This window comes from Panthera tigris, chromosome A1 (assembly GCF_018350195.1).
Source record: "Panthera tigris isolate Pti1 chromosome A1, P.tigris_Pti1_mat1.1, whole genome shotgun sequence".
In the NCBI taxonomy this organism is placed as follows: domain Eukaryota; kingdom Metazoa; phylum Chordata; class Mammalia; order Carnivora; family Felidae; genus Panthera; species Panthera tigris.
The window spans coordinates 177,557,595-177,584,098 of record NC_056660.1 but is presented as its reverse complement, the minus strand read 5'-3'; the positions used below and the strand labels follow the sequence as shown (position 1 = coordinate 177,584,098).

Genomic DNA, 26,504 nt, shown 5'->3' with positions numbered 1-26,504 from the left:
CAAAAATACATAAACATTAAAAAAAATTATTTTTAGGAAAAATAAAAAACAAGCCACAGGGTGAGAGAAAATAGTTGCAAAGCATATAACTGATTAAGACTGTAGATCTGAGGGGTGCCTGGGTGGCTCAGTCAGTTGAGCATCTGATTTTGGCTCAGGTCATGATCTCATGTTTTGTGGGTTTGAGCCCTGCGTCGGGCTCTGTGCTGACAGCTCAGAGCCTGGAGCCTGCTTCGGATTCTGTGTCTCCCTGTTTCTCTGCCCCTCCCATGGTCATGCTCTGTCTCTCAAAAATAAATAAACCTTAAAAAAAATGTTTTTAATGTAGATCTGAAATTACAGATGGAATGACAATCATATTTCCCACTAAGGTATGAATGACTGGTACAAGGAGCACATTTTAAAATGGAACTTGTGAATCCAAAGGCATCTACAATCAGGGGAATTTTAGGCCCAGGAGAAAGGGCGGGTGGGACTCGATCTCTTATAATACATCTGGAGGGCAGAAGGGCTTGGGCTCTTCTTGGCTCTTGTGGGGACAATTGGGGAAAGCTGGGTCAGTAAAACACCTCTAGAGGCCAGAAGATGAACTTTCTAACAGTCAGGGTCTGCAGAGATAAGACAAGTCACCTTGATAGGTAGTAAGTACCCTTCAGCAGAGGGATGCAAATCAAAGCCAAGTTTGGATTGGATCCAGGGAAGGGAAGAGAGTTCTAGAACTTTCAAAATGTGTCCATATGAGTTTTTCCTTCTCCAACTACACATAGGCTTGGGCCCAGGTAAGAAGCCCACTGCATTATTTTTTTTTTAATTTTTTTTAACGTTTATTTATTTTTGAGAAAGAGAGAGACAGAGCATGAACGGGGGAGGGTCAGAGAGAGGGAGACAGAATCTGAAACAGGCTCCAGGCTCTGAGCTGTCAGCACAGAGCCCGACGCAGGGCTCGAACCCACGAACTGCGAGATCATGACCTGAGCTGAAGTCGGACGCTTAGCCGACTGAGCCACCCAGGCGCCCCCCTCACTGCTTATTCCAGCATGAATATCTAATGCTTAGCTCTGACCCCAGGCCAATCCTGTCTCCCCATGGAGCAACTCCATTCTGTCCTCACCTCGTCCATCTCCTTACAAGTGCCATCCAGTCGATGTTACAGCAGTCTTAGAAGCCTCGCAGTCTATAATCTTCTGTCTCCCTCCCACTGATTTTTTCCCTTTTATGTCTCTCCTTCCTGGACATTACTTATTCTTTACTTTTAAATATCTGCTTCTCTAAAAACAAAAACAAAAAAAGCAAAAAACAAAAACAAATGAATGCCTGGAACAGATTTATAAAGAATGTTCCTGGAGAGGCGGGTGGATTAATTATTCAGCATCCTCCCCCTTTGTAACTATTTATTGTCTCATATACATTTATATGGTACCTATCACTGCAGATCTCGCTCATGCTGGAGACATAATTTCCAGGGACGGACTACTTGTCTAAGATGCATAGACAGTATTGCAATACTATTTTATTCCTGACTGTAACAGCACGTGCCTTTGTTGGGTAATTGTGTTCATGTTTTTAAATGTGAAAAATAATCAAATATAACTTGAAAGAGATTGTACAGTAATTCAAGGGGATATTAAACCACCAGGAAGTTAGTTGGCAAATAAATAGGCGTTTGTGGCTGTCGGGGTGAGCGATGGGGGAGCTGGCTGGCTGTGGGGGAGAAGGAGAGAGCATGGGAGATGAAGAGCAGAATAGAGCTGTGATACCTGCTGCCAGCTGTTTGGGGGGGGCGGGGTGCAGAGGGAGCTTCCGGGGCCAGGAAGAGAAGGCCTGAAGTTACTGTGTCTCCTCTGGGGTAGCCAGACACAGAGGACACAGGCATTGCCCTCCTAAGATAAAAAGCAGAGGGCTGGATGGGAGAAGGCTTCAGGTTTTCACGTGTACCTGTCTGAGTGACATTAGATGTCAGACTCTCAAGGTTCCTGGTGGGCAAGGAGGGACCACCATTTGTTTATATACCTACAACATGCCAGGCATGTGCTAGTGCATCACCTCTTTCTTTATCATTAAAACATCCCTGTAGAAAGATGGTCACTGCTCTCCCATTTTACAGATGAAGAAGCTGGAACTGAGAGTGGTTAAGCAAAGCACAAAGACCCAAATGCTTTTCCTGACACCCCAGTGCATTTCCCCCTCCCCACTCTGGAAGAAAACAAAACAAAACAAAACAAAAAACCAAAAAGCTAAAGCACAGTGTTTGCCTTCCAGAAGCTTACAGCCATTAATGTTGGTTCTGGACATTATCATACCCAGATTTTCATTCTTTCATTTCTTCCATGCTTGTTTTGGGATGACAGAAAACACACCAGACAGGGGTGAAGGGGGGAAGGTCTAGGCCTGCATCCAGAGTATGAAGCACCCCCTTCCCATCTGCAGGGAGAGGTTGTCTGACTGCTGGGTGTCACAGGTGGGAGTCCCAGGCAGGCAGGACTAGGAGGCAGACAGAAGACCTGGCATGGATCAAGAGGAGGAGGACAGATGGCTTTTCTTTCAGTACTGGCCATGGGGCTGGCGTCTGTCAGTTTTCCAGAATTCTGCATCTTGTGTGCACATGGGGAGTGGGAGAAGTGCTCTTGCTGCCCAGATGTGATTGGCCCAATGACCTTGGCAAAGAGCAGGAAGCGGTGTCATGCATATGCATTTCCCCCCTGGCATCCTCCTCCTCACTCTTCCTCATGGTCATGAATCTCCTCACTCTTCTTCATGGCCATGAGTCTCCTCACTCTTCCTCATGGTCATGAATCTCCTCACTCTTCCTCATGGTCATGAATCTCCTCACTTTTCCTCATGGTCATGAATCTCCTCACTCTTCCTTATGGTCATGAATCTTCTCACTTTTCCTCATGGTCATGAATCTCCTCACTCTTCCTTATGGTCATGAATCTTCTCACTCTTCCTCATGGTCATGAATCTCCTCATTCTTTTTCATGGCCATGAATCTCCTCACTCTTCCTCATGGTCATGAATCTCCTCATTCTTTTTCATGGCCATGAATCTCCTCACTCTTCCTCATGGTCATGAATCTCCTCACTCTTCCTTATGGTCATGAATCTTCTCACTCTTCCTCATGGCCATGAATGGATCTGTGACACCACCTCTAGCTTGGAGGTGGGGTTTTGTGCCATGACTTGTGGGGCCTTCACTGCCCAATCCAAACTCATGCTACAGAGGCACATGAAAATCTCTAATTTGGTGCTAAGTAACAGAAACCAACTCCTCTTATCTCAGGCCAAAGGGAAGACTTCTCAGAGGTGTGCTGATGGAGGTAGCTGTTGGGACTGGGGGTGGGGGAGGACCATGGCCTGGTGCGCACAGGTTCCCCCAGCAGCGTGCTCCCCTCTCCCCAGCCCCACTTGCTCTCACTCTCATCTCTGCTTCCCTTGCTCTTTCCTGTCAAAGGCTTGGTCCCCCAGAGAGTGGATTGATATCCTTAGCTCCCACATCCCCTGAAGAAGACTGGCAGATCCCACCCATCAAACAGCTAGCAGCCAAGCAGCCAGCTCATATGGTAGAAATATGGCAGTTTTCACTAAAAAGATTTGAACTTGGAGAGGACATTTCCCAGGAAAGAGGGTGCTGGTCTGACCAGCCCACAGGTGACCCCATGCCCCAGTAATTCATCTTTCACAAAGTTACACAGTCCTTATTGCTTTCCTGCAATGTTTCATTTTTCCTGCACCATTGCCTCTGTCTTTCCCTCTTCTCATTCAGAAATGTCCTCTGCACAACTTTTCAGCTGCCAGCCTTCCCCTTCCTCTGGGTTTCAGCTCTGTCCCTCCCTCCTACCATCCCCAGAAGGCTGCCCTGGTCCCTGCAGCCCCTGGGACCTGACTTTCTCTGTGCTCTTTTGCCGCAAAGTATTTATGCCACAAGCCTGGGTGCCTGTATTTTCCATCTGTCAGATGTTGCCAAGTGCCCACCATGTGCCAGGCTCCACACCTCAGTGCTATGGGGATGCCCCAAAGGGTAAATCGCCACTGAAACCTTGAATGAACTCATATTCCAGTCATGTCCAGAAATAGGTAATAAATTCATAAAATTGCATATGCCTCTCCAGTCACAGCAAAATCGTGCTGTACTTGGATGCTGAGTATCCATGATTGGCTGAATCTGGATAATTACCAAAGGAAATTCATATATATGATTATTTACTCATGAATATTAATGCATTTAATGAGAGTAAAACATATTTAAAACAAAGTGTTCATTCCAGCTACGATTGAATTTGCTCATTACTCTTTCCTATGTGGATATTATCCATGATTTACCTGCATATCAAGCATCTGGATACAGCTCAAGTCTACCTGTGGCTAAATTAGGTTAGCCATTTGTTGGTGAAAATTACAATGTTAACTCATTTCCAGAGTATTCTTGGTGCCAGCAGTTTCACATTTAGGTACATGACTTGCATTAACATTATCTGGTTAATTGAACAAACAGTAATTTTTTTTTATGGATTTTTGGAAGATAGTAAGATGATATTAACACTGTCTGGTTCTGAGCTCTAGTTATAATGTGTATTATAAAACCATTATTTTGGAGCATGCTAATATGAAATTTGGAACCATTCAAAAATGAGCCAGGATCAAATTTGTGTCATTATGACTTATACAAATAAGGATTGGGAAGTTAAATAGGTAAAGAAGATTGCAAAATAATGACTTCAGTGGCTCTGGAGTTAAAAGATAACAATTGGATGTAGTCAAAATTGTCCTTGAAGTTCTCTAAATCATCCTTAAATACAATATATGAAAATATATTAATTTAAAATGCCTCCAACAAAACCTGTTTTTTCCTCCAACATCAGGATAAATCTCTCTTTCCTTAGTTGAGCATCAGAGGAAGAAGTGGGTGCATATCTGGGGCTTCGTTGTACAAAAACACCTGTGTGATGTATGTTCATGTTAGTCATGTTAATATATGGGGCACACTGAGCCCAACGTGATGCTCTCTAGGAGAGGCACTGCTGGGAAACCAAGGCCAGGAGACTTTATGGCTCACTGTGAGGCTTGGCTTCAGATGGCAACACTGAAGTTCTCCTCCACTTCCATTTTACCTCTCTTCCTGTCCTTAGCTGCCTCCCACCCTGCTCCCTCCCTCTCTCCCTCCCTCAAGTATAACCAAAGAGTTCACCTCTACCTGGTTTAATTTGCATGCATCTAGCTAAAACCAGAGTCTGAAGTGACTTCCTGCACAGGCCAGCTGCAAGCACCGTTGCCATCTTCACTAAGACAGGTCCTGGATGTGCCAAGGGCCATTTGGAATATGCAGAGATCTACAGAGCTAATTTCTTCCCCCAGCGTCAGGCGGTCCAGACTAGCTTTGCCCACCCGGGCCCCTTGGTGTATCGGAGTGGTGCAAACTTGGTTGGCTTTCAGCATGGTAAGAGCAGGCACATTCCATGGCTGGAATCCCGACCCCATTTCCACTCCATTTCTGATTTGCATTGTGCTCTGAGAATTGACGTTCTGCTTGGGGAAATTTTGTTCTCTCAACTAAGACAAAGTTTAATTATCATGTTCCTGCTGTGGGGGAAAATTCTATTCTGGAAGCAAGTCCATCTCAGACCAATCAGTCATCCTGTTCATTGACTGATAGTTCTTAGGGCAGGAAATTAGAAAAGATCTGCATTTGGGAGAAAGCTTGGGGGTGGTTAGAACAAGGATCCTAGAAAGGCCTTGGGGCCCCAAAGAGCTGGTGTGGGTGGGCAAGGGTGAGGGGAAAAGAGTACAAAATAGGCCTGGCACTGACTCTCTGTGCCTTCCTCCACAAGGCTCAGAGCTCTGGCCTCTGGCCATCTGGGGACAGAGGTAGTGTGGGTATGTAGGGGCCCAGGAAACTATGCAGTGTGGTTACTCTCTCAAATATATCTTCTTCCCTCTCCTACGTTGTGTAACCTTTATGGTTCAAGTAAGACTTGGGGAGCATCACTATAACAACTTCAGGATGTCTCTTTCTGTCCTTTTAAAAACCCACAACAGGAGGGACCCATAGAAGGTCGCTCACATGATACACGTGTACTCGTTCCCACAGTAGCCCCCACACGTGCTCACCCATGTCCTTGTTCCCACTTGATGGACACAGCCAGTTCAAGCCCTCTGCCAGTCCCACACATGCTCACCCACGCCCTGCCCTACATGATGGACACAGCCAGTTCGAGCCCTCTGCCAGTTCACGTGCCAGGCACACGACACCTGGAAAAATAGACTCAAATGTCTCTCCCAAAGGAACCCCCAACCATATTTTTATTTTTAGGTTCAAAGAAGAGTAGAGGTCCCAAGGATAATGCTCCCGAGTCATAGAAAGTGGAGGTGAGGGTAGGAGGGGAGAGGCTTGGATTGAAGTCCCAGTTCTGCTACCCATCCTTAGGGCCAACCCCACCCCTCATCCAGGCCACGGTTTTCCATATGGATGCTAGAGTGTTAGATTTGTGGGTCTCTCCGGGCCTCCAGGTCTGTGGCTCCATGTCAAATGCCCTTGACACCCCTGAGATGGACCACTTCCTAAAAGCAGACAACTTGCCCCACATTATTCTGAGCCCCTCATGCTTCCTCAGCTCTCCAGAAACAACCTGTCCCATCACCTATGGTTCCTGATTACTGGTGGTAGATTAGAGTTAAAAACAGAGACAGACTTCAGTACTAATACAACACAAGCACTCTGGGAGAACATGTGCATACCTGCGGACTGGTGGAAATCGGGTGCCTTTATCTCCAGGCCACGCAGCATCTCTGGATTTCCTCTGTCACTCAGTCACTCAGCAGACCTTTACTATATGTCAAGTGCGTGCCAGACTCTGTACCGAATCCCAGACATACTGAGAAGTGAACGAGACCCAGACCCTGGCCTCAAGGTGTTCACACCCCAAGACGGACATAGACAAGGCCTCAGATGCAATAACCACTGAGATAGGAGTCCCACAGGGGCTATGGAAGCCGTCTCTAAGAAGGCCATTGCGTTATGGAAGAAGTAACAGCTGAGCTGGGCCTCAAGGAATGGCATTTCAGGGAGAGGGATCAGTGCACGCAAAAGCACAGACACCAAAAAAGCATTTAGCATGGGGGAGTCTACTGAATCAAAACTGGGGTGTCATACCAGCAATCACTTTTCTTAGAAATGGCAGGAGATGCATTTTAAAAGCAAAGGCAGAGAGGCAGGTCATGGAGGAACTCCCACATGTACAAACACTTCTTTATAGGAAGAGCCAAGGAGGAGTCTCTTGTGGCCCACCGAGGCCACAGAGTGTAGCCCAATGCCCTGGCCTCTGCAGAAACATAGGATGTTATTTACTGAGTAAGTGAATGCAGGAAGAAGCAAATGGAGCCAAGTGACACAGTCAGATTTGCATTTGAAACAGGTCACTCTAAAGACTGCATGAGTCCCATATTTCCATTTCGACCATGTCTTCCACGAAGGGTCTGGACACATAACAGTGCTCAGGTTCTTGTCTGGCCTTGGGGGCCTAGAAATTCTTGCAATCTCCTGGCGGACAGAGCATGAGCAGTCACGTAAGACAATGTTTCCAGAAGCATGGGGCCTTTGGTACACTGGCCCTAGAACAAAAACATTGGGGCAGGTGATAAGAAGGTTACTTGTTTTCTCTCCTCTTTTCTATTCCATATACTTCAAAGACAAAGTTGTATTTCTTGGGCACATGCCTTTAGCATTTCTCAAAGATAAGCCAGTCTTCCCCATCCACTTTTTTTTTTTTTTTTTTTTTTTTTTTTTTAGTAACCAAAAGAAGGCAGGTGGGGATCTTAGAGCCTTTGGCAAGCAACAACCTCTTATAGAATTTCGTGGCGTTGATTCACTTTACTCTCTTTACGGTTCCAATGGCCTTCTGTGCAGAGCAAGTGTATGTCAGGATCCCAACAAAACAGATGGACCCTCAAATTAGTATATTTCCAAAGGACAAATGACAGAAGTATGGCAGGATATAGGAGAAGCACTGTAAGAGTACAGGAACCTGGGACTTTATTATAAATGCAATATATGTTCATTATGGAGAACTTGGAAAACAGGACTGGCAAGAAGACAAAACAAGCCACCTGAACTACTGCCACCAGCCAGAAGTATTGTTGACACTTTGTGGAGAATTCCCTTCTCCCTGTCTCCTTATTTCTCTAGAGAGTTCTTTCGTGAAGCCTCACACAGCATCCTGCAGGTCTGAAAATCTCTTGCGTGTTCCAAAAATATGTGAAGGGTAGCGAAGAACTAACGCACACAGTATACGGAACGTTCCATGTTTTTGTCTTAAACCAGGCCCTGAACCAGACTCCTTGCCTTTTTGTTGTGTTTTCATGCACTTGCAGAAATTTAATCCTGAGAGACGAGCTTTTACTATAGGAATTATTACTTCTATTTCATGATGACTCTGCTATTCATCTACTGATAACGCCCTAGATTTTTTTCTTGGCCCCTTTGGGCTTCCAATATTAGAATGTTTATAAGACCTGCTCTGTATTGCCTATTTCTTGATGCTCACTAGTCTATTTAATCCTTATCTTGTCTCACCGAGATGGGCAGAGTGTGGAGAAATGTACAAAGAAATAAGGTTATCTCAATATGTCACTAGCACCAAAAGAACGTAGGACATTACAGGCATAAAGTGACACTGGATTCTAAGCTAGCTTCATGGGAAAGTGATATAGGAAAGTTGCCTTTTAAATCCCCAGACTGTTAGTATGAATTATATATTCTATTTATAGCCTTTAGAACTTCTGACAAAGTCCAGAACTGTTGGTGGTAAAACCAAGTTTCCAAAATTCAATCATGTTTCACATTGATTTCCACTTTGAAATTGGAAGTCTTTGCCCTCAAGAGATAATAAAAGCCATGCTAAAAAAAAAAAAAAAAAAAAAAAAAAAAAAAAAAAAAAAAAACTGGAAAACTTTACCCCCCTTAATATTTAAAGGAGAATGTTTTTAATACAAAGCACTAATTTGTCTGCTTGAAGTACATCACAGGGCAGTGCCAGCTGGGGTTCAGAGTCTAACACTTCTGATTTTTCTGTAATGAGAAGCCCTTCTCATGTCTTTGCAATTCAACATAATAATAGAGTATATATAATGTAATATTATATATTGCACGGCTACCCACTTGTTCATTCCCACTGCACCACCCTGAGGGGTCCGACTAACGTTGTGCACACCTCACATGTCTATAGGAACCAGGAGGGAGGTGGCCTGAGGCTTCATGTCTCACCCCACCAGCCCCTCCTTCCCACACACTCTCTCCTGGGTCAGTTCCTGGGGATGTTAGCTTCAGCCTCCAGCGTTTCTGCTATGGAAGACAGGGAGTGGGGGGCACTGTCAGGGTTACCAGAACAGAAAGAAAACTATCTGGATTCCACATCAAATGCCCTTTTCCTATGACATATGATAACAGCTGATCATAGGTCATGTCTTATGTCTGTCCTTCTCCAGTGTTCCCAGCCTCAGGGACTGGTGCCCAAAGCAGAGACCCGGGGTCACCCTTGACATCTTCCCTTTTCACCCGCAGCCGGTCATCTAACCTCCCCTGTCCTTTCCACCTCCTAAGAACCTGGGGCAATTGTCCTCTCCACCCCATCAGCACCGTGTCTCACTAGATCCCGGAACTGCCCCCCAGCTCCCTGTGTGCATTCACCCGCCCTGCAATGAGACTCCAGTCCCGTCCATACCCTCCCCCAATCTAGCTCTCTCCTGTAATTCTGTCTCCAGTTTTCTCCAGTCCTGTTTCACCTCCCTCGAATCCTGTCTACAGCCTCCTCCAGCCCTGTGCTCACACTCCAGGCAGAGTCAGCTTTCCAGAACACAAGTCTGGCCATGCCACTCCTTTCTGTGGCCTGCCATCACTTTCAAGATCAAGCCTCTCATGGGGCTTTCTGTTTAGTGGGAGGCAAAACAAAAACAACAATAAACAGACATATTAAATATGATATCAAACAGTGATGAATACTCTGAAGGAAACTAAAGCAGTGGCCCCTGAGTATATGAGCATTGATGTTTTAGATACAGTGGTAAAAGGTGGGAGGCGTCTCTCTGAGGAGATGACATTTGACCAGAGACTTGGGTACTTAGTAGGTCCTCAGAAAAACTTAGCTGGCTCACTGTCATCCTGAATGAAGACTCTAGTCCATGCTCCTAGAAGTTTTACCCTCTGACTAATTTTGTTCCAAGTCACAAGCATGAGGCTTGAGGGACATGAGTGGGAGTTTAATTAACCCAATGTGCAGTAGCAAGTAGGGCAGCTGAAAACCCCAGAAGCCTTTTCTGCAAAAGGTCCAGGGCTTGATAATAAAATGGTGCTTTCATTCTCATTAATGGGGCAATTGATTTAAGGACCAGACCCAGTGGATTATTGATCAGCGTTAATGATTAGAAAATACCAAGTTAATGAATCTAACTGCCATGAAATCCCTGTGGGACTTGGGGAAGGCCAGTTAGATACAATAACCTTGCTCCTTTCCAGTCCAGCAAACAGACTTATTTACAGAGCTCCAGATTTTTCTAAGGGAACAAAAGCAAAGTAAGACTCACTGGGAGTTGAACAGTATCTCCTTCCAGCTCAGCTGCTGCCAGAACTGAGTGATCATCCCTAGCCTCTATAATATGCATCTGCTATTGCTGGCATCCCGTTTCCATCTCACTTCTTAAAATAAACTTTTCATTTTAGCATAGCTTTAAGTTTACAGAAAAGCTGCAAAAACAGTATAGAAAGTTCCCATATGCCCCTCATCCAGCTTCCTCCTTATTAATATCTTACCTTAGCTCACCACTAATGAACCAATACTGCTGCATTATTATTAACTAAAGTCCATTCTTAATTCAGATTTCCTTAGTTTCTACTTAATGTGCCCTTTCTGTTTTAGGATCCCATCCAAGATATCACGTTACTTAGTCATCATGTCTCCTGAGGCTCCTCCTAGCTGTGACAGTTTCTCATATTTCTCTTCCTATTGATGGCCATGACAGTTTTGATGAGTTTACTGTGAAGGTGTTTTGCAGGATATCCCTCATTTGGGTTTACCCTGAAGTTTTTCTCATGCTTAGACCGAAGTTATGGGTTCTAGGTGGAGGACAGGGTGAAGGGCCATCCACATCACATCGTGTCAAGGATACTTATAATCACGTAGCTTATTACTGTGATGTTGACCTTGACCACCTGGCTGAGGTAGTTCTTGTCAGGTTTCTCCTCTGTAAAGTTTCTCTCCCTCCCGCTTTCCACACTGTTCTCTTTGGAAGGAAGTCACTGCACAAACCACACTTAAAGAGCAGGGAGTTATGTTCCACCTCCTTCAGGGTGGAGTATCTATATAAATTATTTGGAATTCTTCTGCACAAGAAATTTGTTTAAATTAGTACGGACTCATGAATATTTATGTTTACACTTTGGGCTATAATCCAATATTGTTTTACTTTTTTTTTTTTTTTTTTTGTTCAAATTATTCCTTCCTTGGCCATTGGAAGCTCTGTCAGTTGGCTCCTATGTCTCTGACATATCCTCATCAATACTGGGTGGGGGGAGTTGTTTGTTTTCAAGCACTTCCTTACTCTCTGGAACTACAAGATGGTCTATGCTCATTTTGTGTATTTCCTGACTTAGCCCTGGAACCAGCAATTTCTCCAAGGAACCCTGATTTTTTTTTATATTAGTTTTCATAATGGGCTGCTGTTTTGTTTCATTTTTGTATGAGCATAAAAGTAAGTCATGCTTGTTGTGGAAAATTTAGCAACTCTGTGAAGGAATAGGGAAAATATAAGTATCCCTAATAACCCAACAGCAAAAAGAGCCACAGTTGATATTTTGGGTATTTCCACCTGGTCTTTTTTCTAGTTGCTGGCTGTTGAGAAGTCCTTTCTGTATTTTCACTCTTCATCTTATCCATCTGACCAAGGATACCTGGGGGGTGGAGAACTGGTTTGCCTTCTGTCCCACAGCTATTGTTGGAGCGGATGAACCATTCTGGTCTTTCTTGTGTTGTCTGTGCATTGGGTCCCTGCCCACTCCTCTTTCTGGAGGTTCACAGACCCAAGAAACCCAGGAGTCAGGGTTCTTCCAGCAGACTCTGATGTCGAGAACACTTCCTGCTTCTAGGGCCTGGGACATGATAGTCAACTTCACCTTTTCTCTTTTCTAAGGATGAAACGAGATAATGTGTACATAGTACTTAAAAGAGGGCTTGGCATGTAGCAGGTGTTAAACAAGTAAAAGCTGTGATTGCTGTAATTACAATTATTAATAATCCAAAGAAACACACCCCCAATGATAGAAGCATGGCCTAGGGTGGTAAGCAGGCCCCTGGGAGGGACATATTTGCACAAGCAAACTACTTCCATGCAGGGGACCTCATGAAATCGATCTGGTCCTTCCCGAGAATTTGGGCAGACTGGGTGAGGAACCGTCTCGTGAGAGGACCAGCAATGCAAAAGAGGACTCTGGGGTCTTAACTGAAAAGAATACATACGTAGTGGCAGTATTGCACTGTTGTCAAGAACAAGAGCTCAAGAGCTGGGCTCCTGCAGGGCAAACAGTGGTTCCATCACTTACCTGCGAGGTGACTCTCACTCAGTAAGTTATTTAACCTCACCAAGTCTAATGTAAGGATAACCATATTGCTTGTCTATCAGGTTGCTGTGAATACCAAGTAAGTTGGCAAAATTAAGAACTCAGAACAGTACCTGGACAGAGTAAGCACTCAATTCTTATTATTTACTATGTTTATTATTTCGTCACTCAGGATTCTTTAGGTTGCAAGTGACAAAACCAACCACTATTGTTTTAAGCCAAAGAGTATTTATTGACCCCTGTAAGTGAATGTCAGAATTTCTCAGAATCTTATTGGCTCTGATCGAGTCACGTGCCCATCTCTGAACCAGTCACTGTGACTGAGGAGATCCTAGGCCTGGGCTGGCCACTTTGAGCCACAGGTTTCACTCCTAAAGGAAATCTCAGGGAACAGATGTGGGAAGGCCCATAGCAATATGTGCCTTTCTTTGAAACTGTTTTCCTTTACACTGAAGATGGAGCTTAAGAGGGGAAACCCTCGAGCTGCTATTTAGCCAACAGGGCAAGTCACAGAGAGCCAGAGTCCCTGTGCAGTGAGGCTCTGGGTGATGGGGGAGGGGAGGAGGTAAAGCATAGGTGGATAAACAGGAAGATACTCTTTGGGCAAGAATCACTTTCTATAGCACCCTGGCCTTCCACCTAGCATCCTATACTAGGCTCTCCTAAAATGTTCTCCACTGGGCAGGGCTGGGATAAGGGAAATACCATCAAACTGAAGTCAAGAGCCTTGAGTCTTGAGTCCCAAGTCCTGCTTCTGCTGTTTGACATGGGTGAGATGGCTTGCCCTGGTCTGGACCACCACCTCCTCCCTTGTCAATGAGCGGTGAGTTAATTGTCCTAACACTATGTCAGCCCTAGAAATCCCTGAATCCCTGACCATATCAGTGATTGCTCTCTTGTGTTGATTTTTCCTCCAAATAAAGAAACTCTGGGCCTGCAGGGGAGGAACCCAGTTAGGATATCAGAACTCAGAAACCAGACAGAGTTGGGGAACGATGACAGGGGAGGAGGGAATGCAAATATATAGCAGTGCCTAGTCTGTGCCAGACACTGATGCTTCATCACTATCCATGGAGCCTCGTGCACGGTAGCCCAGATGAATGTGGTTGGTCACTCATTGGCATGCTGTGTGGGAACGGTTTCCAGATATTTCTTGGAAGTCCACTTGGACTCAAGGTTGCCCATCTCTGGAAGAGAAGAAGAGAAGAAGGCTCCTTTCTCACTGGATCCTTCTTAGGAATCTCCGATGAAACTGTTCCACTAGTCTTACCTCCTTGGAGGACCCTTCCCGGATTCCCAGGCTGGGCCCGGTGTCCCTTCATCATGCTCTCAGTCCTTCTGCTAATCTTAGCACCCATCACTGACTGACTTGTCATCACCATCCAATTGTCTACCTACCCCACTGAACCTATAAGCAATGGGACTGCGCTCTCTCCAGCGGCTAGCACAGACCTTGGCACACAATAAATGATCTGTTGAATTAATGAATAACTGTATTTAGATAATTCAGAATACTCTTTCTAGCTTAGCATTGTAAAGCAGGAAAATATGGAGTCAATATGACCTTCAGCAAGTGACCTAATTTCTATGGACTTTGGTTTTAGTTCCTATAAATTACATGCAATAATAATTTGCCCCCACCTTGTGGAACCATTTGATGATTAAATGGGATAATGTGAATAGTACTACTAACTACCCTTACTTGAATGTTCCCTGTATTCCTTCTGTTCTATCAGCCTTCAGATAATGTATTTAAAATGATAAATACAGTGGTACTTAACAAATATTTGTTTTCTTGCCCCAGAACTACATTAGAGTTTAAATGAGCAAGTTAAATCTTATCTGTTGAAGGGATGGGTGGATGGATGGATGGATGGATGGATGGCTTCCATCTAGAAGTGGCCTTCCAACAGTAGGGGATGGAGTGGGTATAGGGGTACCACTGGCTCAGCAGATGTTTATACCATTTTAGAATAACTACCTTGGACTTCAGAGAGTTCCTGGGTATGAAGGTTTGTCTTTAATTAAAGTCTCAGCACAGTGTTAAATGCCATTTTATTTTTGTTCATAATTAACACTAATGAGATGAGTGGATCACAAACAGCACACATTCTGAGAAAGTGAAAAACAACATCTGAGCTTGGTGGTTTCCATTTTTGCTTTACTCCCTCCCATGCTCTGTTCAATTAAAAGTTTTGAGAAAATATTGCAACTACACTTCTTGTCTTATGGTAATGAAGCATATTAATTTGAATGTGATGAATACAATATTCCACTGACTTTTTTATTCCCTTATCTACAAAAGTTTAAAATAATAGGCCAATTAAATCAGGAGAAAAGAATGCAGGGTTTGCCTGTGGCTCCAATTCAGCAACCAAAGAACTGAAAGAACAAAATTCTGTGAAGTGTCTGGGTCAGACTCCATCCCCGTGGCTATAGCTGAGAGACGCTAACTCATAATGACAGATGTGGACCAGGGAAGAGCAAGGGATCTCGCTCTTGTATTAGGGATCAAGAGGCCATGTCCTAGACACTTCTCCAGTGTTGTCCCAGGGAATATTTGTTGGATGGGTGGATGGATGGATGGATGGATGGATAGATGAATGGGAGATAGAAATTGATGGATGGATAGAATGGAAAGATGAATCATATGACATCCCAGGTCCCATTCTTCCCAAGGTAGAAAATTAAGTCCAGTCTGGAGTTGAATTAACATTGTCAAGACCTAGAAGTCAAAGGCAGAATTTAGAGGTGAAGTTCGCTCTCTGACCTCTTTACCTTAGATGCATAAACTATAAATCATCCTCAGTTCAGGTAGGACAGGCCCTGGGAGGTTAACTCTAAAGCAGAGGCCCCCAAACCAGCTAACCCCAGTATGAGTTTCTGCATTGGAAGAGGCACATCCTGGAGCAGGTCTGCGACCCTGACATATGATCCAGGTGTCTCTATGAGGACTTCTGGAAGACTTCCCACCTCCAACTGGTGCTTCAGTCATTAAGTCCATCTTGCCATCGTGTCATCTGAGGCAGTTTACAGGTATATACCCCACAATATCTGTGTACTTTGTCACCTTCCATTCTGTTCTCTCCATCACAGGCATTTTAAAACATACAACACACACACACACACACACATGCTTGCTCTCTCTCTTTCTCTCTCACTCATGATGTTATTCCTTTGTTTAAAACACATTGTGCCCAGGCTAGACAAATCCATAACATGGTCTACCAAACTCTGTGTGGCCTACCCCCTGAGTGCCTCCCAGTCTTATCTTCCATCATATCCCCTCCATCCGTGCCCATTCCCTGGGCCCCTACACTGGCCTTCAGTCAGTTCCCAGGCACCTCTTGAGCACTCAGGCTGCCACTCACCTCAGGACCTTTGCACATGCTTTCACTTATTCCTTAAGTGCTCTTACCCATGTTAACACCTATTCATCCTGCAGCTCTTAGGTCAAGTATCACTTCTTCAAGAAAGGCATCACTGATGATACTCCCTACACCAATTTTGGTGTGGGTTGGGCTCTGTGTTTATGTTGTCATAACTGAGTATTTTTCTCTTATAGCACTTATCACAGTTTATAATTATATGCTTATGCTGCTATTTGAGTTTTATACCTCTCCCTTATTAGGCCATTAACACTATAACCATTGATTTCTAATCATTGTATCTCTAGGGCTTAGTATAGTGCCTGGTTCATAACAGATGCTCAATAAATATTTGTTGAGTGAATGAATGAATGAATGAATGAAAGCATAAATGCCTAATTCAAGAGCTTTGGCTCTTTCTACTCCACTAACTACTTCCAAGTTTGGGATTTCTTAGTTTCTAAAGCACTAACTTGCAGTAGGCCTCATACTGGGAACTTGAACAACTTGCTCTCATGTAGTTCAGTGTGACAAGAAACAGATACGTAAACACACAATGACAATACAGTGTGTCAAGAGCTACAATCCACATTAAGTGCAAGGTTTCATGGAGGCAGGGGAGAAACACTCGGGTTCCACACTGGGGAGGCTTTCCAAATGAGATATTTCCTAAGCTGAGTCTGAAAGGAAAAGGTGTTGGCCAAGGAAATAAGGGTGGAGGTAGGATTTCAAGTGAAATGGCCCTTAGGTAGGAAGGCTCACAAGTCAAAGCCTGGCCCTGGAGGAACTGTAAGTCCCGCGGATGACTGCATCCTGGGTGGAGAGGCAGGGCTGTGGGAGGTGAGGCTGGGAGGTGAGCAGTGGCCATGGCACTGAAGACCTTCGATGACAGTCAGAGATGGCAACAGACACTGTATGGAGGGGACCAGCATGGAGAGACCTGTGATTTGGAAAACTCTGGAAGTACTTTGGAGAAAAGGTGCTCATATTTCAAGTGAATGACTTCCTCCCCTGAAGAAAGAGAGGCTTGGTCCCAGAGCTGTCAATCAAACTCTTCTCTAGAATCCAAACTTTCTTTCCCGATGGGTACTCAGTGCAGCTGACCCTGCTTATTCATTGCAGGGAGAATTAATTTCAGGGAAGGGGGAATTAAAAAAAAAATACAAGATTAAGCAGTGTAATCAGCTGCTGCAGAGAGTTGGAAATGCAATAAATAATAATAGCATTGAGAGCTGTTTTTAATAACTCACCAGTGTAATTTAGCCCCAGCTTCTTGGAGCATATGTAAAATATGTCATAATGTGTATAATGGCAAATGCCTCATTGCCAGTCTCTAAAGACAAATGTCTTCCCAGGAGGAAAGGGGGTGGGGTGGGGAGTGGAGGAGAAATTGGAGGACATGATTGCAAATAGGGTGTAGGAAGGCAAGCATCGTTCATTCTGACACCACTAATACTAAATTTGTGATCCTTTGCAGATGCGATAGGTTTCAGTTGGTTTGTCTTCAAAGATGGAGCAGGTTAACAGCAGTAACATAGTAAAGGAGAGAGTCATAATTTGTAAGAGAGTGAGGTGTTTTCATACTCTGCAGCATCACCGTTTGCACGCAAGTCCGTATTATAATTATGGATCATCCTTGTCGATCTACTCCAGCAGGTCCCCAGGGCACTTAAGCCTTGGCAGCATTTGTTTTACTTAGTTGAGTTACTAAATATTCATGAAACTATTCAAATGTGTCATTTAAAAGTATTTGATGAAAGCTGACTTTTAGTAATTCATATGGGCTACACCCTCTGCCCCAAAGTCCAGATTAGTGGGATGGGACTAGGAGCGCTCCCCTCTTGGGGAGCAACATGACACAATTGAAATGAGATGGACTTTGGAGTCAGACAGACCTGAGTTCAAATTCTATTGCTACCACTTACAACTTACCACTTTTGCAACATATTCAAACTCTGAGGCTCCATTCCTTATCTATAAATGAGTGATGACGATGCTGATGACCGCTAATATTCATGGGCCACCACTGCATTTCCTCTGGCACAACACCACTGTGATGTAGGTACTGGGTACAAGCCCTGTCTTACAGGTGAGGAAACTGAAGTTTAGAGCAGTCGAGTAACTTTCACGAGGCACAGGGCTGGCAAATAACTGCTCAGGAACCCAAAACCAGGTCCTCTGACCTCAAAGTCCATGCCATGACGTGTGCTGTGTGATCCTCATGTACCAAGCTCTGCAGTTGAAGAAGACAAGAGACAATGTGTGTCAAGTATGGCTCCTGGAACATAGTAGACACTGTGTAAATGTCTCTTGCATTGAAGGACTAGATTTATCTTCCTTTGATGTGTCCTCTCTGGAAAAATACAACAACATCTGTGTCTTTGTCAAAGTTTTTTGAATGTCATTCCATACCCTTGTCCCTGTCACTCAGCACCTCAGGTTTCCAATCTATAAAATGGAGGTGTGTGGGAGTCCTTACACAGGCCACTGGTTTGGGTGTAAGTTTACTACAACCATTTTGGAAAACAGCGTGACGATGCTTAGTAAAGAGTCTGTGATGCAGCAATGCTACCAGTCACCCTGAAGCAGGGTTTCTCCGCCTCCTCACTGTTGACACTGGGGACAGGGATTTCTTTGTTGTGATATTCTGTGCATTGTAGGATATTTAGCAGCACGCCCGGCCTCTATCCACCAGATGCCACTAGCATCCCCCAGTTCTGACAACCAAAAAGGTCTCCAGATATTGTTGCCACGTGCCTCCTGGGGGGCAAAATCCCCATTGAAACCACCGCCCTAAAGGAACTCTTGCAAATGGGCTACAGGAGCATGTTCAATAATGAGCAGAGCCACCTCATTTACAATAGCCTAAAAGTGATAGCCTAACAATCTACCAACAGTTGAATAGTGTATTTAGCACAGCATAGTCACCAAATGGAATATAATACAACATGAAAATTAACCACAGCTGCCCGTGTCAACGTGGGTGAATTTCATAAACACAGGCTTGACTGAGCAAAGCAATAAAAAGCAAGTTGCAGAAGTTTCGGTGTGGTATGATTCTACCTATATAAAATGTAATGACATATAAAATGATGCTGTATACTATTTAAGGAATATACACATACATGTGTGTGTGTAGTAAAACTAAAAAGAAATGTATGGAAGTAAAAATAACCAAATTCAGTATATGGTTCCTGGGGCGGGGGGGACATGAGTGCAATCTGAGCAGGGTATATGGGCTTCAGTTCTACTGATTGATAGATAGATAAGGATAGCTGTCTCCCAAAATAGGTATATGAGTATCATCATATTATTTTCCTGCCTCTTCCTATGTCTGAAATATTTCATAATATTTTTAAAGGAGTCTGAGTGGTTCTAATGGGGGAAGGGCACATAGAAGAATCATTTAGGGAACTGTCCTTGATTACACACATCTGCCTCTTAGAGATTCTGAAATCTTCTATCCAGTTCACTCCCCATATCATCAAACAAGAGTCAATGCCTTGGCCAGTGTTCCCAATAAAATGTGTCTTCCCCTCAGGTGTTATAGGGTTGAGAATCAGTGGTCACTGGAGAATTCTTGAGGGTATGTCCTCAGACTTACTTTGCCCCTCTAATATTCTATGATCCCATAAAATAATTGGGTTGGGACATCTTATATGTGTGGATAAAAATATATATAAGCAAACATACCTCCTTCCAGTTTTCAAAGCTCAGTCCACGGACTGTTCACGTTGGGCCCTGGACAGGACCTTGAAGACAGATCCCTTGGGGGTAGGAGGAAAACACCTTCCTTGAAGGAAAGTGGATGCTTCTGCCAGAGCGCTTGAAACCATCCTTGTATTCATGGCCAACAGAGGTGTCCTGAGACCCAGGAAGTACCACCTGTCTTCATTTGACAGGTGAGAAAATGAAGACTCAGCAAAGTCAAGTTATTTGAAAGTCATCCAGCTAGTAAATGTCAGAGACATGAATAGACCCAAATCTGCCTTCAGATCTCATGTCCCTGTCATGCTGCCTTCCTACAGCAGTAATAACTCTTACCATTGTAATTGAGAGTTAATTAGTAATGCAAGAAACTAAAGCAAGAGATTTCTCCCAAAAAACACATGACTGACAAATACATGTTCTGCATTCAGAGAAAAGAGAGCAGATGGCTGAATTGGTTTTATTTGGCATAGAAAAGAAGAGCAAGCATTCCATATGGGGAAATAGACAAGAGAATGGGCAGTGCAAGTCAAGTTCTGCAGGTCAGGAAGGCAATATCAAATGCATTCTGTTGGGAACATAGCTGGTTAGAACTGGTGCCCCATCTGTGGTTCTGTTTGTAAGGACAGTCACTGGACTGGAGTCTCCTTGGTGGCTGAGATAGATCTTAGTCAGTGGTGTATCCCCAGTGCCTGGGGCATAGTACACAGGAAATATGATATTGGTGGGACGAGAGGGGAAGGTAGGATGGCAGGAAGGAAGAAAGCAGTGAAGAGGGGAGGCAAAGATAGAAAGGATGGAAACAGTGTGTGTATGGAATGGGAATTTCTGTTGAAATTCCAGCAGAGCCTGGATCCCTCCTGAGAAAGCAAAGGAGGTAAACATGGAAACGTGTCAGTGGATATCTAAATGCCATATCTCACTGACTTCATTTGCAAATGAATTTCCACCAATGGCAGTTAGGTTTTGCTCTAACCAACAAATGATTCGCGCTGACAATTGACACAAACATTGTGCCTCATTGATAAATGTGCTCATTACTCTTCCCTGCTGGGCAATGTGAACTCCTGTGTTCTGGCCTGCTTTAAGCAAAGAGACCTACATTTCTCCTTCCTCAGCCTAGGACCCTGGTAGGGAAGGGCAGAATGTTGAAGGAGTCTGCAGGCTGAACATTTGGGGTGGTATGGAGAGAGGGGGTCCTGAAGTTCATCCTAACGGATATGGAATTGTTGCAGCAGAGTTCAGGATCCTCCCCAAATTGATCTCCTAAGGTATTTGGAATGGTCCTTCCTAAGGGTTTTCTAAAATCGCAGAGGAAAAACCAGAAAGCAATCCTACCATAGTCTTCCTTGCCCCCGGGCTCCATGGGGTGGTGATAAATCAAAATCAAACAAACAGATGTGGCTTTGAGAATTGACTACTCAGGTGCTGAAGCCTGGGATGGAAAACCAGCCCAGTTGGATTCTGCGGGAAGCTGCTTGGAGCTGGACACCTCTTCCCAATGTGCATATGAGAGATAGGTTTCCAGCTAGATGCATTGAGGTTTTTTTGTTGCTTTGTTTTGTTTTTTTACATTTCAGCATCTGCCCCATCCCATAAATCCATAAATATCCCATCAGGGGCATTAACGACTAGAAAAGAAGTCAAATCATTGCTGGGACCAAATGAGATAAAATGTGTAGAATATCTAACCCAGTGGGGTGGGGGTGGCTATTGGTACCATAGTTGTTCCTGGAGAGAGAAGCAAAGGGCCCAAGGGAAAGAACTGAGCAGAAACAGGAAAGTTGGGGATCAGGACCAACTCCAAACCCCATCCCTAACCACCCACCCCACTCCTGACCAGGGGAACCAGAGAAATGCCGAATGAAAGGATACAGAGATCTGAACTCAGTCTGGCCTCTGCCACCAACCAGCTGTGTCACCTCCTGGGAGACACTTCACCCTTTCTGAGCTTCTTCTGGAAGCTGGCCACCAGTGAGCATCTAATTGGTTGTTATGACAATTAAAATAAAAGAGAAGACCCGTGTGAAAGTCCAGCACAATGCCTGATCCAAGGAAAATGTTAATAGCATTTATTTCTGTCTCTTTGCTCCTGTTTTCTTATCTGCAAAATGGAAATAATTCTGCACCCTAACTTAAAGTTAGGGCATAGTATTTTTTCACCAAATATCTGTTGGGAAACTACAATAACGCAAAATAATTGAAAAGGTGAAACAGAACTTGCAAAGGAAAAATCCTAAAGGACTTTTTAGATATTGTGAACTTCCTGATGGGAAAAGCCTTTATTTTTGTGTTCGCACAAGCGTGGTAACAGAGAAAGAGAAGAAGAGAGGAAAGGGAAGAAGGAAAGAAAAAAGGAAGATGTCATTACTTTCCTATTGTACAGTTATCATCATCATTATAAAACTAATTTATTTTTTAAGTTTTATTTCTTTCTTTCTTTCTTTCTTTCTTTCTTTCTTTCTTTCTTTCTTTATTTATTTTTTAGTAATCTTTACCTTCGACGTGGGGCTCAAACTCATGACCCTAAGATCAAGAATTGCACGCTCTTCTGACTGAGCCAGCCAGGCACCCCTATAAAACTAATTTAAACAAACCCAGCCAGTGCCCCCAAAAGGGCTGCAAGATAAGGGCTAGGAAAAGAACACAGAAATAATTTTCCCATTTTGACCAGTGATGGGAATAGTAATGATTTTCTCTCTGAACCATAACCATCTTGCAGTTAAATAATTTGCTTCCTGGTAGAATCAAGAGCTCAAAGATGGTGCTCTGAGGAATTCTTTCATTTCTTTACACCTTTTAAAGAAAAGAAAACTCCAAATGCAATTATTGGCATTATTTTTATGCCAACTGCAGAAGAACATTCCGGAAGATGAGGCTCCTACCAAATTAGTTTATCCAAATGAGATTTAGACAGTACCTTACCAGGAGACCACTCAGAAACCCACATACTACCAGCAAGCCCTACTGAGTCCAATGAATGTGGGCGTGGCTTTGCACATGTGGTTTTGGTTAGCTAAGCCAACTGCTCCAATCTTGTGGGAGGCTACACCACAGGACACCTCTGTTTACTTCAGGTTACACATCAGTGAGCAAGCTGAGAGCAGCAGAAGTAGCTAGCTAAAAGAGAGTTTTATTTGCTGACTGCTAGGGGCCCACACACAAGTGAAATTTAAGCAGCAACAAATACTTGCCTGAAACCATTTGTCTGGAAGGAAAATTTGTGGCTGGAGAACTGAAGTTCATAATACCCAGAAATCTCCAGAGTAGGTCTGATTCCCCTACCTGAAGCAGTATTCCTTTCTCTCCCCAGACCCAAACCTCCAGAACATAACAACTTAATCTATAACTTCTCCATCAGCCCCAGCTAATATATTATCCCCTTGAGCTTAGTATGGATAATAATGATAATGGTACTAATATGGTTCTTTCTATGCTTAATTACTAATTCATTTCAATCTTTACAACAACCCTTAAGTAGGTACTATGATTATCTCTGTTTTACAGATGAGAAATCTTGGGCACAGAGAAGTTAAGTAACTAACCAATAGTCACAGAGCTAAGTAAGAAGTAGAGTTAAGAGTCCGTGCAGGCAGTCTGGTCTTGGAGGCTGTGCTCTGAACCTCTGTGTTGCAGCCCCATTCACTGGGTGTCAGAGACCGTGCTAAGAGGTTATAGCATTAGCTCATTTCATCATTGCAACAATCCTAGGATATGGGTACCAAAATGTTATCCCCATTTTACAGATGAGGAAACTGACTCCATAAGTTTAATTATTTGTCCCTGGTCACATAGTTAGTAGCTGGAAGATCTAAATTCAAACCCAGTGATTTGGTGAACATGTGATTGTTTGGCAGAATTAGGTGCTATGGACTGAATGTTGTGTTTCCCCAAAATTCATATGTTGATACCCTAATTCTAAATCTGATGGTATTTGGAAGTGGTAATTAGGGAGGTAATTAGGTTTAAATGAGGTCATGAGGATCGAGCCTTCATGATACAATCAGTGACTTTATAAGTAGAGAAAAAGATTACAGCTCTCTCTCTATCATGTGAGGACACAGGAAGAAAGGAACCATCTACAAGCCAGAAAGAAGCCTCTTACCAGATCCCTATATCAGTACCTCCCAGCTTCTAGAATGGTGAGAAATAAATGTCTGTTGTTCAAGCCATCCAGTCTATGGTATCTCGTTACAGTAGCCTGAGTGAAGACACTAGGCATTTGTGAGTGTGACCAGAGTGGTCCCCAAGATTCCTAAGGGACCTTGAAGTCCATGGCCGGTATTCATGTGTCAGTATGTGACGATCTGAATTGGAATCCAGCCTTCTGTGGTGTCTGGGTCAGAACAAAAGTCAGATATCAGGTACATGAGGTTGATTCACCACCCACTTCCCCCCTCAGCACCTCACTTCTAGCCCTTCCTGCTATAATCTTACCCAAAGAGAATGTCCCATGAATGATCAAACCTTTGTTTCTTTATGGCAAACAGCCCAGAGTGGGGGGTGGGGAATAAAGCCTGCCAGTGCTGACAAAAAATTGAAGAGGGCCACCAAAGTGAAGATTCTTGGCCGAAAACTAGTCAATTGGGACAAATTGGTGAGAGAAGTGCCCAATTCTGTGCAGGCCCATACCCACAATGCAGACACATTCACCTTACAATCTGTGTGGAAATAAGAAAAAGCAATTTGTCAAATGGATTCCATGATTGCTTCGGTTAGGGCAAAAAATTCTCATCAAGTGAAAGATGGAACTCCAATAAAAATTTAAAAGGAGGCTACATGTAGAGGGAAGAGCTGTGTAGACACCCCGTGATGCTGAATGGAAATGGGATATGAGAACAAGGCAGGCTCTCGAATAACAATTCATGTATCTCTCACAAATACCAAACCAGAGATTCATCATTGATCAGCTGGACATGTGGGAGAGTATGGACTTCCGAAGCAGGTAGATCTGTGCCTGACGCTCAGACGCCCACTACCTATGAGACTTGAACATCCCTCTGATCTTCTTAGAGATGAAAATGGCAACACCCCCCAAAGATCTGTTGTGAGAATCTGGGGAGATGGCTTGTGTAAAGCACCCCACAATTGCTAGAAAATAGTTCGGTCTGTCTGCTTGCCATTGAGCTAAGGTACCTGGGAGACACATGTCCCTAAAGCTCAGGGTTCAGAGATAATCAGGAGGGGACCAGGCTTTGAGACCAGAGCTCTTGGAAAAATTCAAGTCCTTACATGGTGACAGCAAGCAGAACATGGGAGCCACTACTCCTCTTTTTCATGCCTTTCATTCCCAGAAATTCCAGAATGCCACAAGAGATGAAATCTCACTCCTGGCACCCAGCCTTCCATCTAACAGGCGCTCAGTTACACGTGTCGGTGGAACTGAGCTGGGAGTGCTGTGCATGACGTGAAAGAGGGCAAAAGGTGAAACCTGTTGGACACATCATGGCTGCAGTCAGTGCCATTCAGTCCTGAGCTGACATCTAGAGCAGTTAGCAGGCATAAGCTTGCAAAAGGGGAGCATGCAGAGGCAGAACAGAGTCAGGGACAGCACCAGTCTTATAAGGCAGGGAGTTGTTGGCAAGGAAGCAGGAAAGAGAGGGGAAGAAGCAGGCAGAAACCAGGAGAGGTGTAGGCTAGAGAAGCCAAGAGAACAAAGTATTGACTTACCAGAAACTGAAGACTCTCCGTTCTTACTTTAGTTCCTCATGTCTGGCTATGCTGATGCCTAAAATCCCACTAAGCCCATTGGGTTAACTATTACACTTGCTAGGGCTCCAGAAGAGAGGAAACCCAGAAAGTCAGGAACACCTCTGGGCAGGTGCATTTGTCAGGTTTCCTTCTGGGCAGGTGGGGTCTGGAAAAGCAAAGTGGTGTCCCTGCCATAAAGGGAGGGAGAGGAAGCACTCGTGTGCTGTTTGCCAATCTCCATAGTGTAAATATTCCTACTGCGGCTGCTCAAACCACCAAAGATTTAACAACTGCCTTGTTAATTTCCTAAAAACTTAACTATTAGCTGGAATGGGCTGGTTCAGGACACCACTGCCCAGGTGCAAATGAGATTGGAGATTGATATACAGAACCAAGAAGGAAAGTGCAGAGCAGAGACACGAGTCTCAGTCTGATATGTAGAATATCTTCCCCTTTCACAAAGAAAGAAAAGAAGGAGACATGAGCATTCACATTCAGTTATTGTGGTTTAAAACAGATTGTATACATAGGAGAAAATTTCAACAATGGGCCTCCCTCTGACACCACACCTTCAGTGGTCTTCTCCAGAGGCAATTAAATTGTCAATTATCAGTGTATCCTTCTGAAACTATATTATGTATAGGCCTGCAGATGGTGTGTTTGTGTGTTTGTGTGTGTGTGTGTGTGTCCCTTTTCAAAATTAAAATGATAATCTACTAAACAACTTACTTTTTTCCTTAATGATATATTTTCCGTGTTCTTCCAAGAAAAGATACATAAGGGGCGCCTGGGTGGCGCAGTCGGTTAAGCGTCCGACTTCAGCCAGGTCACGATCTCGCGGTCCGTGAGTTCGAGCCCCGCGTCAGGCTCTGGGCTGATGGCTCGGAGCCTGGAGCCTGTTTCCGATTCTGTGTCTCCCTCTCTCTCTGCCCCTCCCCCGTTCATGCTCTGTCTCTCTCTGTCCCAAAAATAAATAAAAAACGTTGAAAAAAAAATTTAAAAAAAAAAAAAAAAAAAAAAGAAAAGATACATAAATATGTTGTGTATTTTTTACATTTTTTAATGGTTTACTTTTTATTGTTGAGAGAGAGAGAGAGAGAGAGAGAGAGAGAGAGAGAGCATGAGTGCGGGAGGGAC

At 44.0% G+C, this 26,504-nt stretch overlaps 1 protein-coding gene and 1 long non-coding RNA gene across 6 annotated transcripts in view; one reads left to right on the top strand and one right to left on the bottom strand.

Annotated features, from left to right (window-relative positions):
* The window catches only part of KCNIP1 (potassium voltage-gated channel interacting protein 1), a 339,287-nt gene that overhangs the window by 262,071 nt on the left and 50,712 nt on the right, over positions 1–26,504 (top strand). The window lies entirely within an intron of this gene.
* Positions 12,840–26,504, bottom strand: part of LOC122240371 — a 34,952-nt gene continuing 21,287 nt past the window's right edge. The window contains exon 3 of the long non-coding RNA XR_006219997.1: positions 12,840–13,787. This is a non-coding gene — a long non-coding RNA (uncharacterized LOC122240371). The remainder of the gene's footprint in view (positions 13,788–26,504) is intronic.